Here is a 13196-nt window from a genome sequence, read left to right on the forward strand (position 1 = left end):
GCCCCTCCTGACGCAACCCTCTGCATTTATCCGGGCTTGGGACCGGCACAGGGAGACACTGCTCCGTGCCCCCCCCCCCCCCCCCCCCCCCCCAAAAGGCAGGCTTGGAGAGACACGGGCCAGTGCCGCCCTGAGGCTGCATTACCCTCTCTTTCTTACATTTATTATAAAAATATGCTTATCTTCCTTTTAGCTCATCACACATGTCTTTATGATTTTCAGTCCATGCCTCAGCCGGCCTGAAGCTCAACTGATGCGCATGTGCGGATGCCTCTATCTAGCGGACATAAAATAAAGACAATCATTCAAATGTGAATGAGTCGGCGTGATGCTCCGGGATGTGTGGAGCTCAGGGAGCTCCACGAGTGAGGGAGTTAAGTTAGGGCGGGGGTGCAAGTAGGCTCTAGGATTCCCCGAGTCGGGGCGAGCGATGGGTTTAGAGGCGTATTGCATTGAAGATAATGGCCGCATATCCTTCTTGGACTTTTCTAAAGCCTTTGACTCGGTCGAACATCCATTTATCATAGCAACGCTCGAACATTTTGGATTTGGTTAAATATTCAGGAATGTGATCCGTGGGCTCTATGAGAATATTCATAGCTGTGTCACCCTGCCAAGCGGCACCACTCCGAGCTTCCATGTTGATGTGGGAATCCCCCAAGGTTGCCCCATCTCACCCTATTTATTTATAATTGCTACCGAAATGCTAGCCGTTTATGTTGAAAAGAGCAACGATATCCAAAAGTTAGACGTGCTGGGGACTGAAATTGTTATTAGCCTGCTGGCAGATGACACAACCTTAGTTTTGAAAAATGAACATCAAGTCCCAATAAGTGCCGAAAACAACCAAAACATTCTCCAAGGCTTCAGGATTGTCATTAAACTTAAAGAAATGCAAACTTCTTGCGCTGCATGACTCGCCACTAAAGGAAATCAGCGATGTTTCCATGAAATCAGAAATAAAATACTTGAGCATTTTCCTATCCAAGGACCAAACGTTAAATCAATCCAGGAACATTGAATCTAAACTGAATCAAAGTAAAGCTTAATTCTAATATATGGCTCCAGAGAGATTTATCAATATTAGGCCGGATATATTGGACTAAAATGGATGTGTTTATCCAGATGTATATACCCAGCGTATTCCAATGCTGCTCCAAATCAACTCGTAAAATCTGTTAACCAAATCAATTTCAACTTTATCTGGAGGAACAGACCACACCATCTAAGAAAAATCACATATGGTGAAAGAAACAAGTGAAGGAGGGCTGAAAGTGATAGAGTCGGACTGCTTGAATGGGACATTGAAGGTGAACTGGTTGAAATCCTGGATCAAACCTCATCGTTCTTTCGGGTATTGTACTCCAAACTACTTATTCAACAAAGTCGGCGGCCTGAGTCTTCTGCTTATCTCTGACTTGGATATCAACAAGATTCCTGTCAAATGTTCAGAGTTCCATAAACAAATATTATTATACTGGAAAATGATATACGTACACAATTTCTCACCACACAGTATAATAGTTTGGAACAATCGATATGTACTGCATGGCAACAAACCTCTGTTTTACAAGGAATGCTTTGAGAAAGGTATATGGTCGATAATTGACTTGATGGATGACACTGGCAGTCCTCTGGACAATGAGCAGTTCTGTACTACACACAGATTCAAGCCTCCCATATTAGAGTTGCTAAAGTTACGAAACGCACTGCCTCGACAATTTGTATTCCTGACCAAAAATATAATGACGCACCGAACCGTACAACCACAGTTACCCCGACTATCACTCCAGGGAATCTCAATTGTGGACAGAAAGCGCGGCAACTCCTTTATTAGGAAATGTTTCACAGGAAACTTATTCCCTGGACGTCAAAAAAAAAAAAAAAGGATATTTTAAATAAATTTGATGAGGAATCGATTGCCACGCTGCGAACCATGTATCTGACTCTACCCATACCCCCAAGGCAAAAGAGACCCACTTCAAAATTATGACTGACATCTACCCATCTAAGGAATTATCGAGGGTACGCTTTAATTTTGAAGATAATATTTGTACATTTTGTGAAGACAACATTGAAACCACTGACCATATATTTTTTCTCCTTCTCATTCCATCGTCACCAGTTTCCTTCTCAAAAGATGATACAACATTCTGTTTACTTATAAGCAACATAACAGATGAACTCTGTGTCAATGTTCTTTTAGGCCTGGCCAAGTTCTTCATTCACAAGAACAGAATGCAAAAATGCTCCCCAAATTTTAATGTCTTCATAAACGATTTTGAAATATAAAAAAAAAAAAAAAAAATCCTTAAAACTTATGGAAAAATCCAAAAACTAAAAAATATAGTTACCCATGTCCGAGGTTCCTTTTTTTTTTGGTAAAAAAAAAAAAAACAAAAAAAAAAAAACAACTTGATTACATGTTACATTCCCCTTGCAATTTTTTTTTTTTTTTTTTTCGTTTTAATTTCTTATTTGTCTATCTATTGATTTAATTACTTCCTTTTAATTTCTTTTTTTGTCTCGCACTGTAAATTTCTCACAAACCTGTAACACTATTAACTTCTCATTACATACAGAACAAATGTCCTGATGTCCGTTGCTTCCTCATCCCTGGTTGTTTCATTGACATTCAGTTCTACCTTGCTATGTTTATTTGTACATTTGTATATTTGGGTGTACTATTTATGTTCAATTAAAAACAGTTTGATGTCTGAGATTCCTTGTGAACCGCCAACTTAATTACATGTTATATTCCCCTCACAATTTTTTTTTTTCGTTTTTAATTTTATTTTTCTATCTATTTATTTAATTATATCCTTTTAATTTTCTTTTTTTGTCTAGCATTAAAAATTTCTCGCAAACCGTTAACACTATTAACTTCTGATTACTTACAGCACGAATGCGCTTATGCCCCCCCACCCATCCCGCTTTTTCCGTACGGTGGCAGACACTGAGATCGAAAGCAAATGGGTGTCACTGAAATGCAGTAACAGGGTGATAACAGCCGTGTTCGAAGTGTGTAGGGGCTTATAGGAGAGCAGAAGCACGTCACGCAATTCACCTGAGTTCGGAGGATCGGGAGTACCAGGGCCCATAGCGGAGAAGCGGAAGAGCGCAGTTATGTGTCTCTTCTCAAAGGCGGGGAAGCTGGGGGGCAGCAGGACCCCTTAGACCGGCTAATGTGAGCCTTCTCCGGACATAGATCACCCGGACTTATGACTGGAGCTCCCGGACCTCTGGGCACACACATATGTGAATGAGTGGATGAGCTAATGTTGGTTTGGTTGTGGATACGTTTCGGCCAATGCTATCAGCACAGCTATGATTATCCCCAGAACGTTGAGAACGAGCTCCCGGAACTCCAGACATGCATATATAAAAGAGTGGAATTAAGGTGTGTGTGTGTGTGTGTGTGTGTGTGTGTGTGTGTGTATACGTGTGGGACAGAAGTAATGTTGGGGACAGAAATTGTTATTAGCCTGCTGGCAGATGACACAACCTTAGTTTTGAAAAATGAACATCAAGTCCCAATAAGTGCTGAAAAAAACCAAAACATTCTCCAAGGCTTCAGGATTGTCATTAAACTTAAAGAAATGCAAACTTCTTGCGCTGCATGACTCGCCACTAAAGGAAATCAGCGATGTTTCTATGAAATCAGAAATAAAATACTTGAGCATTTTCCTATCCAAGGACCAAACGTTAAATCAATCCAGGAACATTGAATCTAAACTGAATCAAAGTAAAGCTTAATTCTAATATATGGCTCCAGAGAGATTTATCAATATTAGGCCGGATATATTTGACTAAAATGGATGTGTTTATCCAGATGTATATACCCAGCGTATTCCAATGCTGCTCCAAATCAACTCGTAAAATCTGTTAACCAAATCAATTTCAACTTTATCTGGAGGAACAGACCACACCATCTAAGAAAAATCACATATGGTGAAAGAAACAAGTGAAGGAGGGCTGAAAGTGATAGAGTCGGACTGCTTGAATGGGACATTGAAGGTGAACTGGTTGAAATCCTGGATCAAACCTCATCGTTCTTTCTGGTATTGTACTCCAAACTACTTATTCAACAAAGTCGGCGGCCTGAGTCTTCTGCTTATCTCTGACTTGGATATCAACAAGATTCCTGTCAAATGTTCAGAGTTCCATAAACAAATATTATTATACTGGAAAATGATATACGTACACAATTTCTCACCACACAGTATAATAGTTTGGAACAATCGATATGTACTGCATGGCAACAAACCTCTGTTTTACAAGGAATGCTTTGAGAAAGGTATATGGTCGATAATTGACTTGATGGATGACACTGGCAGTCCTCTGGACAATGAGCAGTTCTGTACTACACACAGATTCAAGCCTCCCATATTAGAGTTGCTAAAGTTACGAAACGCACTGCCTCGACAATTTGTATTCCTGACCAAAAATATAATGACGCACCGAACCGTACAACCACAGTTACCCCGACTATCACTCCAGGGAATCTCAATTGTGGACAGAAAGCGCGGCAACTCCTTTATTAGGAAATGTTTCACAGGAAACTTATTCCCTGGACGTCAAAAAAAAAAAAAAGGATATTTTAAATAAATTTGATGAGGAATCGATTGCCACGCTGCGAACTATGTATCTGACTCTACCCATACCCCCAAGGCAAAAGAGACCCACTTCAAAATTATGACTGACATCTACCCATCTAAGGAATTATCGAGGGTACGCTTTAATTTTGAAGATAATATTTGTACATTTTGTGAAGACAACATTGAAACCACTGACCATATTTTTTTCTCCTTCTCATTCCATCGTCACCAGTTTCCTTCTCAAAAGATGATATAACATTCTGTTTACTTATAAGCAACATAACAGATGAACTCTGTGTCAATGTTCTTTTAGGCCTGGCCAAGTTCTTCATTCACAAGAACAGAATGCAAAAATGCTCCCCAAATTTTAATGTCTTCATAAAAAAATCCTTAAAACTTATGGAAAAATCCAAAAACTAAAAAATATAGTTACCCATGTCCGAGGTTCCTTTTTTTTTTGGTAAAAAAAAAAAAACAAAAAAAAAAAAACAACTTGATTACATGTTACATTCCCCTTGCAATTTTTTTTTTTTTTTTCGTTTTAATTTCTTATTTGTCTATCTATTGATTTAATTACTTCCTTTTAATTTCTTTTTTTGTCTCGCACTGTAAATTTCTCACAAACCTGTAACACTATTAACTTCTCATTACATACAGAACAAATGTCCTGATGTCCGTTGCTTCCTCATCCCTGGTTGTTTCATTGACATTCAGTTCTACCTTGCTATGTTTATTTGTACATTTGTATATTTGGGTGTACTATTTATGTTCAATTAAAAACAGTTTGATGTCTGAGATTCCTTGTGAACCGCCAACTTAATTACATGTTATATTCCCCTCACAATTTTTTTTTTTCGTTTTTAATTTTATTTTTCTATCTATTTATTTAATTATATCCTTCTAATTTTCTTTTTTTGTCTAGCATTAAAAATTTCTCGCAAACCGTTAACACTATTAACTTCTGATTACTTACAGCACGAATGCGCTTATGCCCCCCCACCCATCCCGCTTTTTCCGTACGGAGGCAGACACTGAGATCGAAAGCAAATGGGTGTCATTGAAATGCAGTAACAGGGTGATAACAGCCGTGTTCGAAGTGTGTAGGGGCTTATAGGAGAGCAGAAATCCGTCACGCAATTCACCTGAGTTCGGAGGATCGGGAGTACCAGGGCCCATAGCGGAGAAGCGGAAGAGCGGAGTTATGTGTCTCTTCTCAAAGGCCGGGAAGCTGGGGGGCAGCAGGACCCCTTAGAGCGGCTAATGTGAGCCTTCTCCGGACATAGATCACCCGGACTTATGACTGGAGCTCCCGGACCTCCGGGCACACACATATGTGAATGAGTGGATGAGCTAATGTCGGTTTGGTTGTGGATACGTTTCGGCCAATGCTATCAGCACAGCTATGATTATCCCCAGAACGTTGAGAACGAGCTCCCGGAACTCCAGACATGCGTATATAAAAGAGTGGAATTAAGGTGTGTGTGTGTGTGTGTGTGTGTGTGTGTGTGTGTATACGTGTGGGACAGAAGTAATGTTGGGGACAGAAATTGTTATTAGCCTGCTGGCAGATGACACAACCTTAGTTTTGAAAAATGAACATCAAGTCCCAATAAGTGCTGAAAAAAACCAAAACATTCTCCAAGGCTTCAGGATTGTCATTAAACTTAAAGAAATGCAAACTTCTTGCGCTGCATGACTCGCCACTAAAGGAAATCAGCGATGTTTCTATGAAATCAGAAATAAAATACTTGAGCATTTTCCTATCCAAGGACCAAACGTTAAATCAATCCAGGAACATTGAATCTAAACTGAATCAAAGTAAAGCTTAATTCTAATATATGGCTCCAGAGAGATTTATCAATATTAGGCCGGATATATTTGACTAAAATGGATGTGTTTATCCAGATGTATATACCCAGCGTATTCCAATGCTGCTCCAAATCAACTCGTAAAATCTGTTAACCAAATCAATTTCAACTTTATCTGGAGGAACAGACCACACCATCTAAGAAAAATCACATATGGTGAAAGAAACAAGTGAAGGAGGGCTGAAAGTGATAGAGTCGGACTGCTTGAATGGGACATTGAAGGTGAACTGGTTGAAATCCTGGATCAAACCTCATCGTTCTTTCTGGTATTGTACTCCAAACTACTTATTCAACAAAGTCGGCGGCCTGAGTCTTCTGCTTATCTCTGACTTGGATATCAACAAGATTCCTGTCAAATGTTCAGAGTTCCATAAACAAATATTATTATACTGGAAAATGATATACGTACACAATTTCTCACCACACAGTATAATAGTTTGGAACAATCGATATGTACTGCATGGCAACAAACCTCTGTTTTACAAGGAATGCTTTGAGAAAGGTATATGGTCGATAATTGACTTGATGGATGACACTGGCAGTCCTCTGGACAATGAGCAGTTCTGTACTACACACAGATTCAAGCCTCCCATATTAGAGTTGCTAAAGTTACGAAACGCACTGCCTCGACAATTTGTATTCCTGACCAAAAATATAATGACGCACCGAACCGTACAACCACAGTTACCCCGACTATCACTCCAGGGAATCTCAATTGTGGACAGAAAGCGCGGCAACTCCTTTATTAGGAAATGTTTCACAGGAAACTTATTCCCTGGACGTCAAAAAAAAAAAAAAGGATATTTTAAATAAATTTGATGAGGAATCGATTGCCACGCTGCGAACCATGTATCTGACTCTACCCATACCCCCAAGGCAAAAGAGACCCACTTCAAAATTATGACTGACATCTACCCATCTAAGGAATTATCGAGGGTACGCTTTAATTTTGAAGATAATATTTGTACATTTTGTGAAGACAACATTGAAACCACTGACCATATATTTTTTCTCCTTCTCATTCCATCGTCACCAGTTTCCTTCTCAAAAGATGATATAACATTCTGTTTACTTATAAGCAACATAACAGATGAACTCTGTGTCAATGTTCTTTTAGGCCTGGCCAAGTTCTTCATTCACAAGAACAGAATGCAAAAATGCTCCCCAAATTTTAATGTCTTCATAAACGATTTTGAAATATAAAAAAAAAAAAAAAAAAATCCTTAAAACTTATGGAAAAATCCAAAAACTAAAAAATATAGTTACCCATGTCCGAGGTTCCTTTTTTTTTTGGTAAAAAAAAAAAAACAAAAAAAAAAAAACAACTTGATTACATGTTACATTCCCCTTGCAATTTTTTTTTTTTTTTTTCGTTTTAATTTCTTATTTGTCTATCTATTGATTTAATTACTTCCTTTTAATTTCTTTTTTTGTCTCGCACTGTAAATTTCTCACAAACCTGTAACACTATTAACTTCTCATTACATACAGAACAAATGTCCTGATGTCCGTTGCTTCCTCATCCCTGGTTGTTTCATTGACATTCAGTTCTACCTTGCTATGTTTATTTGTACATTTGTATATTTGGGTGTACTATTTATGTTCAATTAAAAACAGTTTGATGTCTGAGATTCCTTGTGAACCGCCAACTTAATTACATGTTATATTCCCCTCACAATTTTTTTTTTTCGTTTTTAATTTTATTTTTCTATCTATTTATTTAATTATATCCTTCTAATTTTCTTTTTTTGTCTAGCATTAAAAATTTCTCGCAAACCGTTAACACTATTAACTTCTGATTACTTACAGCACGAATGCGCTTATGCCCCCCCACCCATCCCGCTTTTTCCGTACGGAGGCAGACACTGAGATCGAAAGCAAATGGGTGTCATTGAAATGCAGTAACAGGGTGATAACAGCCGTGTTCGAAGTGTGTAGGGGCTTATAGGAGAGCAGAAATCCGTCACGCAATTCACCTGAGTTCGGAGGATCGGGAGTACCAGGGCCCATAGCGGAGAAGCGGAAGAGCGGAGTTATGTGTCTCTTCTCAAAGGCCGGGAAGCTGGGGGGCAGCAGGACCCCTTAGAGCGGCTAATGTGAGCCTTCTCCGGACATAGATCACCCGGACTTATGACTGGAGCTCCCGGACCTCCGGGCACACACATATGTGAATGAGTGGATGAGCTAATGTCGGTTTGGTTGTGGATACGTTTCGGCCAATGCTATCAGCACAGCTATGATTATCCCCAGAACGTTGAGAACGAGCTCCCGGAACTCCAGACATGCGTATATAAAAGAGTGGAATTAAGGTGTGTGTGTGTGTGTGTGTGTGTGTGTGTGTGTGTATACGTGTGGGACAGAAGTAATGTTGGGGACAGAAATTGTTATTAGCCTGCTGGCAGATGACACAACCTTAGTTTTGAAAAATGAACATCAAGTCCCAATAAGTGCTGAAAAAAACCAAAACATTCTCCAAGGCTTCAGGATTGTCATTAAACTTAAAGAAATGCAAACTTCTTGCGCTGCATGACTCGCCACTAAAGGAAATCAGCGATGTTTCTATGAAATCAGAAATAAAATACTTGAGCATTTTCCTATCCAAGGACCAAACGTTAAATCAATCCAGGAACATTGAATCTAAACTGAATCAAAGTAAAGCTTAATTCTAATATATGGCTCCAGAGAGATTTATCAATATTAGGCCGGATATATTTGACTAAAATGGATGTGTTTATCCAGATGTATATACCCAGCGTATTCCAATGCTGCTCCAAATCAACTCGTAAAATCTGTTAACCAAATCAATTTCAACTTTATCTGGAGGAACAGACCACACCATCTAAGAAAAATCACATATGGTGAAAGAAACAAGTGAAGGAGGGCTGAAAGTGATAGAGTCGGACTGCTTGAATGGGACATTGAAGGTGAACTGGTTGAAATCCTGGATCAAACCTCATCGTTCTTTCTGGTATTGTACTCCAAACTACTTATTCAACAAAGTCGGCGGCCTGAGTCTTCTGCTTATCTCTGACTTGGATATCAACAAGATTCCTGTCAAATGTTCAGAGTTCCATAAACAAATATTATTATACTGGAAAATGATATACGTACACAATTTCTCACCACACAGTATAATAGTTTGGAACAATCGATATGTACTGCATGGCAACAAACCTCTGTTTTACAAGGAATGCTTTGAGAAAGGTATATGGTCGATAATTGACTTGATGGATGACACTGGCAGTCCTCTGGACAATGAGCAGTTCTGTACTACACACAGATTCAAGCCTCCCATATTAGAGTTGCTAAAGTTACGAAACGCACTGCCTCGACAATTTGTATTCCTGACCAAAAATATAATGACGCACCGAACCGTACAACCACAGTTACCCCGACTATCACTCCAGGGAATCTCAATTGTGGACAGAAAGCGCGGCAACTCCTTTATTAGGAAATGTTTCACAGGAAACTTATTCCCTGGACGTCAAAAAAAAAAAAAAGGATATTTTAAATAAATTTGATGAGGAATCGATTGCCACGCTGCGAACCATGTATCTGACTCTACCCATACCCCCAAGGCAAAAGAGACCCACTTCAAAATTATGACTGACATCTACCCATCTAAGGAATTATCGAGGGTACGCTTTAATTTTGAAGATAATATTTGTACATTTTGTGAAGACAACATTGAAACCACTGACCATATATTTTTTCTCCTTCTCATTCCATCGTCACCAGTTTCCTTCTCAAAAGATGATATAACATTCTGTTTACTTATAAGCAACATAACAGATGAACTCTGTGTCAATGTTCTTTTAGGCCTGGCCAAGTTCTTCATTCACAAGAACAGAATGCAAAAATGCTCCCCAAATTTTAATGTCTTCATAAACGATTTTGAAATATAAAAAAAAAAAAAAAAAAATCCTTAAAACTTATGGAAAAATCCAAAAACTAAAAAATATAGTTACCCATGTCCGAGGTTCCTTTTTTTTTTGGTAAAAAAAAAAAAACAAAAAAAAAAAAACAACTTGATTACATGTTACATTCCCCTTGCAATTTTTTTTTTTTTTTTTCGTTTTAATTTCTTATTTGTCTATCTATTGATTTAATTACTTCCTTTTAATTTCTTTTTTTGTCTCGCACTGTAAATTTCTCACAAACCTGTAACACTATTAACTTCTCATTACATACAGAACAAATGTCCTGATGTCCGTTGCTTCCTCATCCCTGGTTGTTTCATTGACATTCAGTTCTACCTTGCTATGTTTATTTGTACATTTGTATATTTGGGTGTACTATTTATGTTCAATTAAAAACAGTTTGATGTCTGAGATTCCTTGTGAACCGCCAACTTAATTACATGTTATATTCCCCTCACAATTTTTTTTTTTCGTTTTTAATTTTATTTTTCTATCTATTTATTTAATTATATCCTTTTAATTTTCTTTTTTTGTCTAGCATTAAAAATTTCTCGCAAACCGTTAACACTATTAACTTCTGATTACTTACAGCACGAATGCGCTTATGCCCCCCCACCCCCCGCTTTTTCCGTACGGTGGCAGACACTGAGATCGAAAGCAAATGGGTGTCATTGAAATGCAGTAACAGGGTGATAACAGCCGTGTTCGAAGTGTGTAGGGGCTTATAGGAGAGCAGAAGCACGTCACGCAATTCACCTGAGTTCGGAGGATCGGGAGTACCAGGGCCCATAGCGGAGAAGCGGAAGAGCGGAGTTATGTGTCTCTTCTCAAAGGCGGGGAAGCTGGGGGGCAGCAGGACCCCTTAGACCGGCTAATGTGAGCCTTCTCCGGACATAGATCACCCGGACTTATGACTGGAGCTCCCGGACCTCTGGGCACACACATATGTGAATGAGTGGATGAGCTAATGTTGGTTTGGTTGTGGATACGTTTCGGCCAATGCTATCAGCACAGCTATGATTATCCCCAGAACGTTGAGAACGAGCTCCCGGAACTCCAGACATGCGTATATAAAAGAGTGGAATTAAGGTGTGTGTGTGTGTGTGTGTGTGTGTTTGTGTGTGTGTGTGTGTGTGTGTATACGTGTGGGACAGAAGTAATGTTGGGGACAGAAATTGTTATTAGCCTGCTGGCGGATGACACAACCTTAGTTTTGAAAAATGAACATCAAGTCCCAATAAGTGCTGAAAAAAACCAAAACATTCTCCAAGGCTTCAGGATTGTCATTAAACTTAAAGAAATGCAAACTTCTTGCGCTGCATGACTCGCCACTAAAGGAAATCAGCGATGTTTCTATGAAATCAGAAATAAAATACTTGAGCATTTTCCTATCCAAGGACCAAACGTTAAATCAATCCAGGAACATTGAATCTAAACTGAATCAAAGTAAAGCTTAATTCTAATATATGGCTCCAGAGAGATTTATCAATATTAGGCCGGATATATTTGACTAAAATGGATGTGTTTATCCAGATGTATATACCCAGCGTATTCCAATGCTGCTCCAAATCAACTCGTAAAATCTGTTAACCAAATCAATTTCAACTTTATCTGGAGGAACAGACCACACCATCTAAGAAAAATCACATATGGTGAAAGAAACAAGTGAAGGAGGGCTGAAAGTGATAGAGTCGGACTGCTTGAATGGGACATTGAAGGTGAACTGGTTGAAATCCTGGATCAAACCTCATCGTTCTTTCTGGTATTGTACTCCAAACTACTTATTCAACAAAGTCGGCGGCCTGAGTCTTCTGCTTATCTCTGACTTGGATATCAACAAGATTCCTGTCAAATGTTCAGAGTTCCATAAACAAATATTATTATACTGGAAAATGATATACGTACACAATTTCTCACCACACAGTATAATAGTTTGGAACAATCGATATGTACTGCATGGCAACAAACCTCTGTTTTACAAGGAATGCTTTGAGAAAGGTATATGGTCAATAATTGACTTGATGGATGACACTGGCAGTCCTCTGGACAATGAGCAGTTCTGTACTACACACAGATTCAAGCCTCCCATATTAGAGTTGCTAAAGTTACGAAACGCACTGCCTCGACAATTTGTATTCCTGACCAAAAATATAATGACGCACCGAACCGTACAACCACAGTTACCCCGACTATCACTCCAGGGAATCTCAATTGTGGACAGAAAGCGCAGCAACTCCTTTATTAGGAAATGTTTCACAGGAAACTTATTCCCTGGACGTCAAAAAAAAAAAAAAGGATATTTTAAATAAATTTGATGAGGAATCGATTGCCACGCTGCGAACTATGTATCTGACTCTACCCATACCCCCAAGGCAAAAGAGACCCACTTCAAAATTATGACTGACATCTACCCATCCAAGGAATTATCGAGGGTACGCTTTAATTTTGAAGATAATATTTGTACATTTTGTGAAGACAACATTGAAACCACTGACCATATATTTTTTCTCCTTCTCATTCCATCGTCACCAGTTTCCTTCTCAAAAGATGATATAACATTCTGTTTACTTATAAGCAACATAACAGATGAACTCTGTTTCAATGTTCTTTTAGGCCTGGCCAAGTTCTTCATTCAAAAGAACAGAATGCAAAAATGCTCCCCAAATTTTAATGTCTTCATAAACGATTTTGAAATATAAAAAAAAAAAAAAAAAAATCCTTAAAACTTATGGAAAAATCCAAAAACTAAAAAATATAGTTACCCATGTCCGAGGTTCCTTTTTTTTTTGGTAAAAAAAAAAAAACAAAAA

The sequence above is a fragment of the Fistularia commersonii genome, unplaced genomic scaffold (genome assembly GCF_037954325.1).
Source record: "Fistularia commersonii isolate RoL2024-O1a breed Wild unplaced genomic scaffold, RoL_Fcom_v1.0 HiC_scaffold_42, whole genome shotgun sequence".
Classification (NCBI taxonomy): Eukaryota; Metazoa; Chordata; class Actinopteri; order Syngnathiformes; family Fistulariidae; genus Fistularia; species Fistularia commersonii.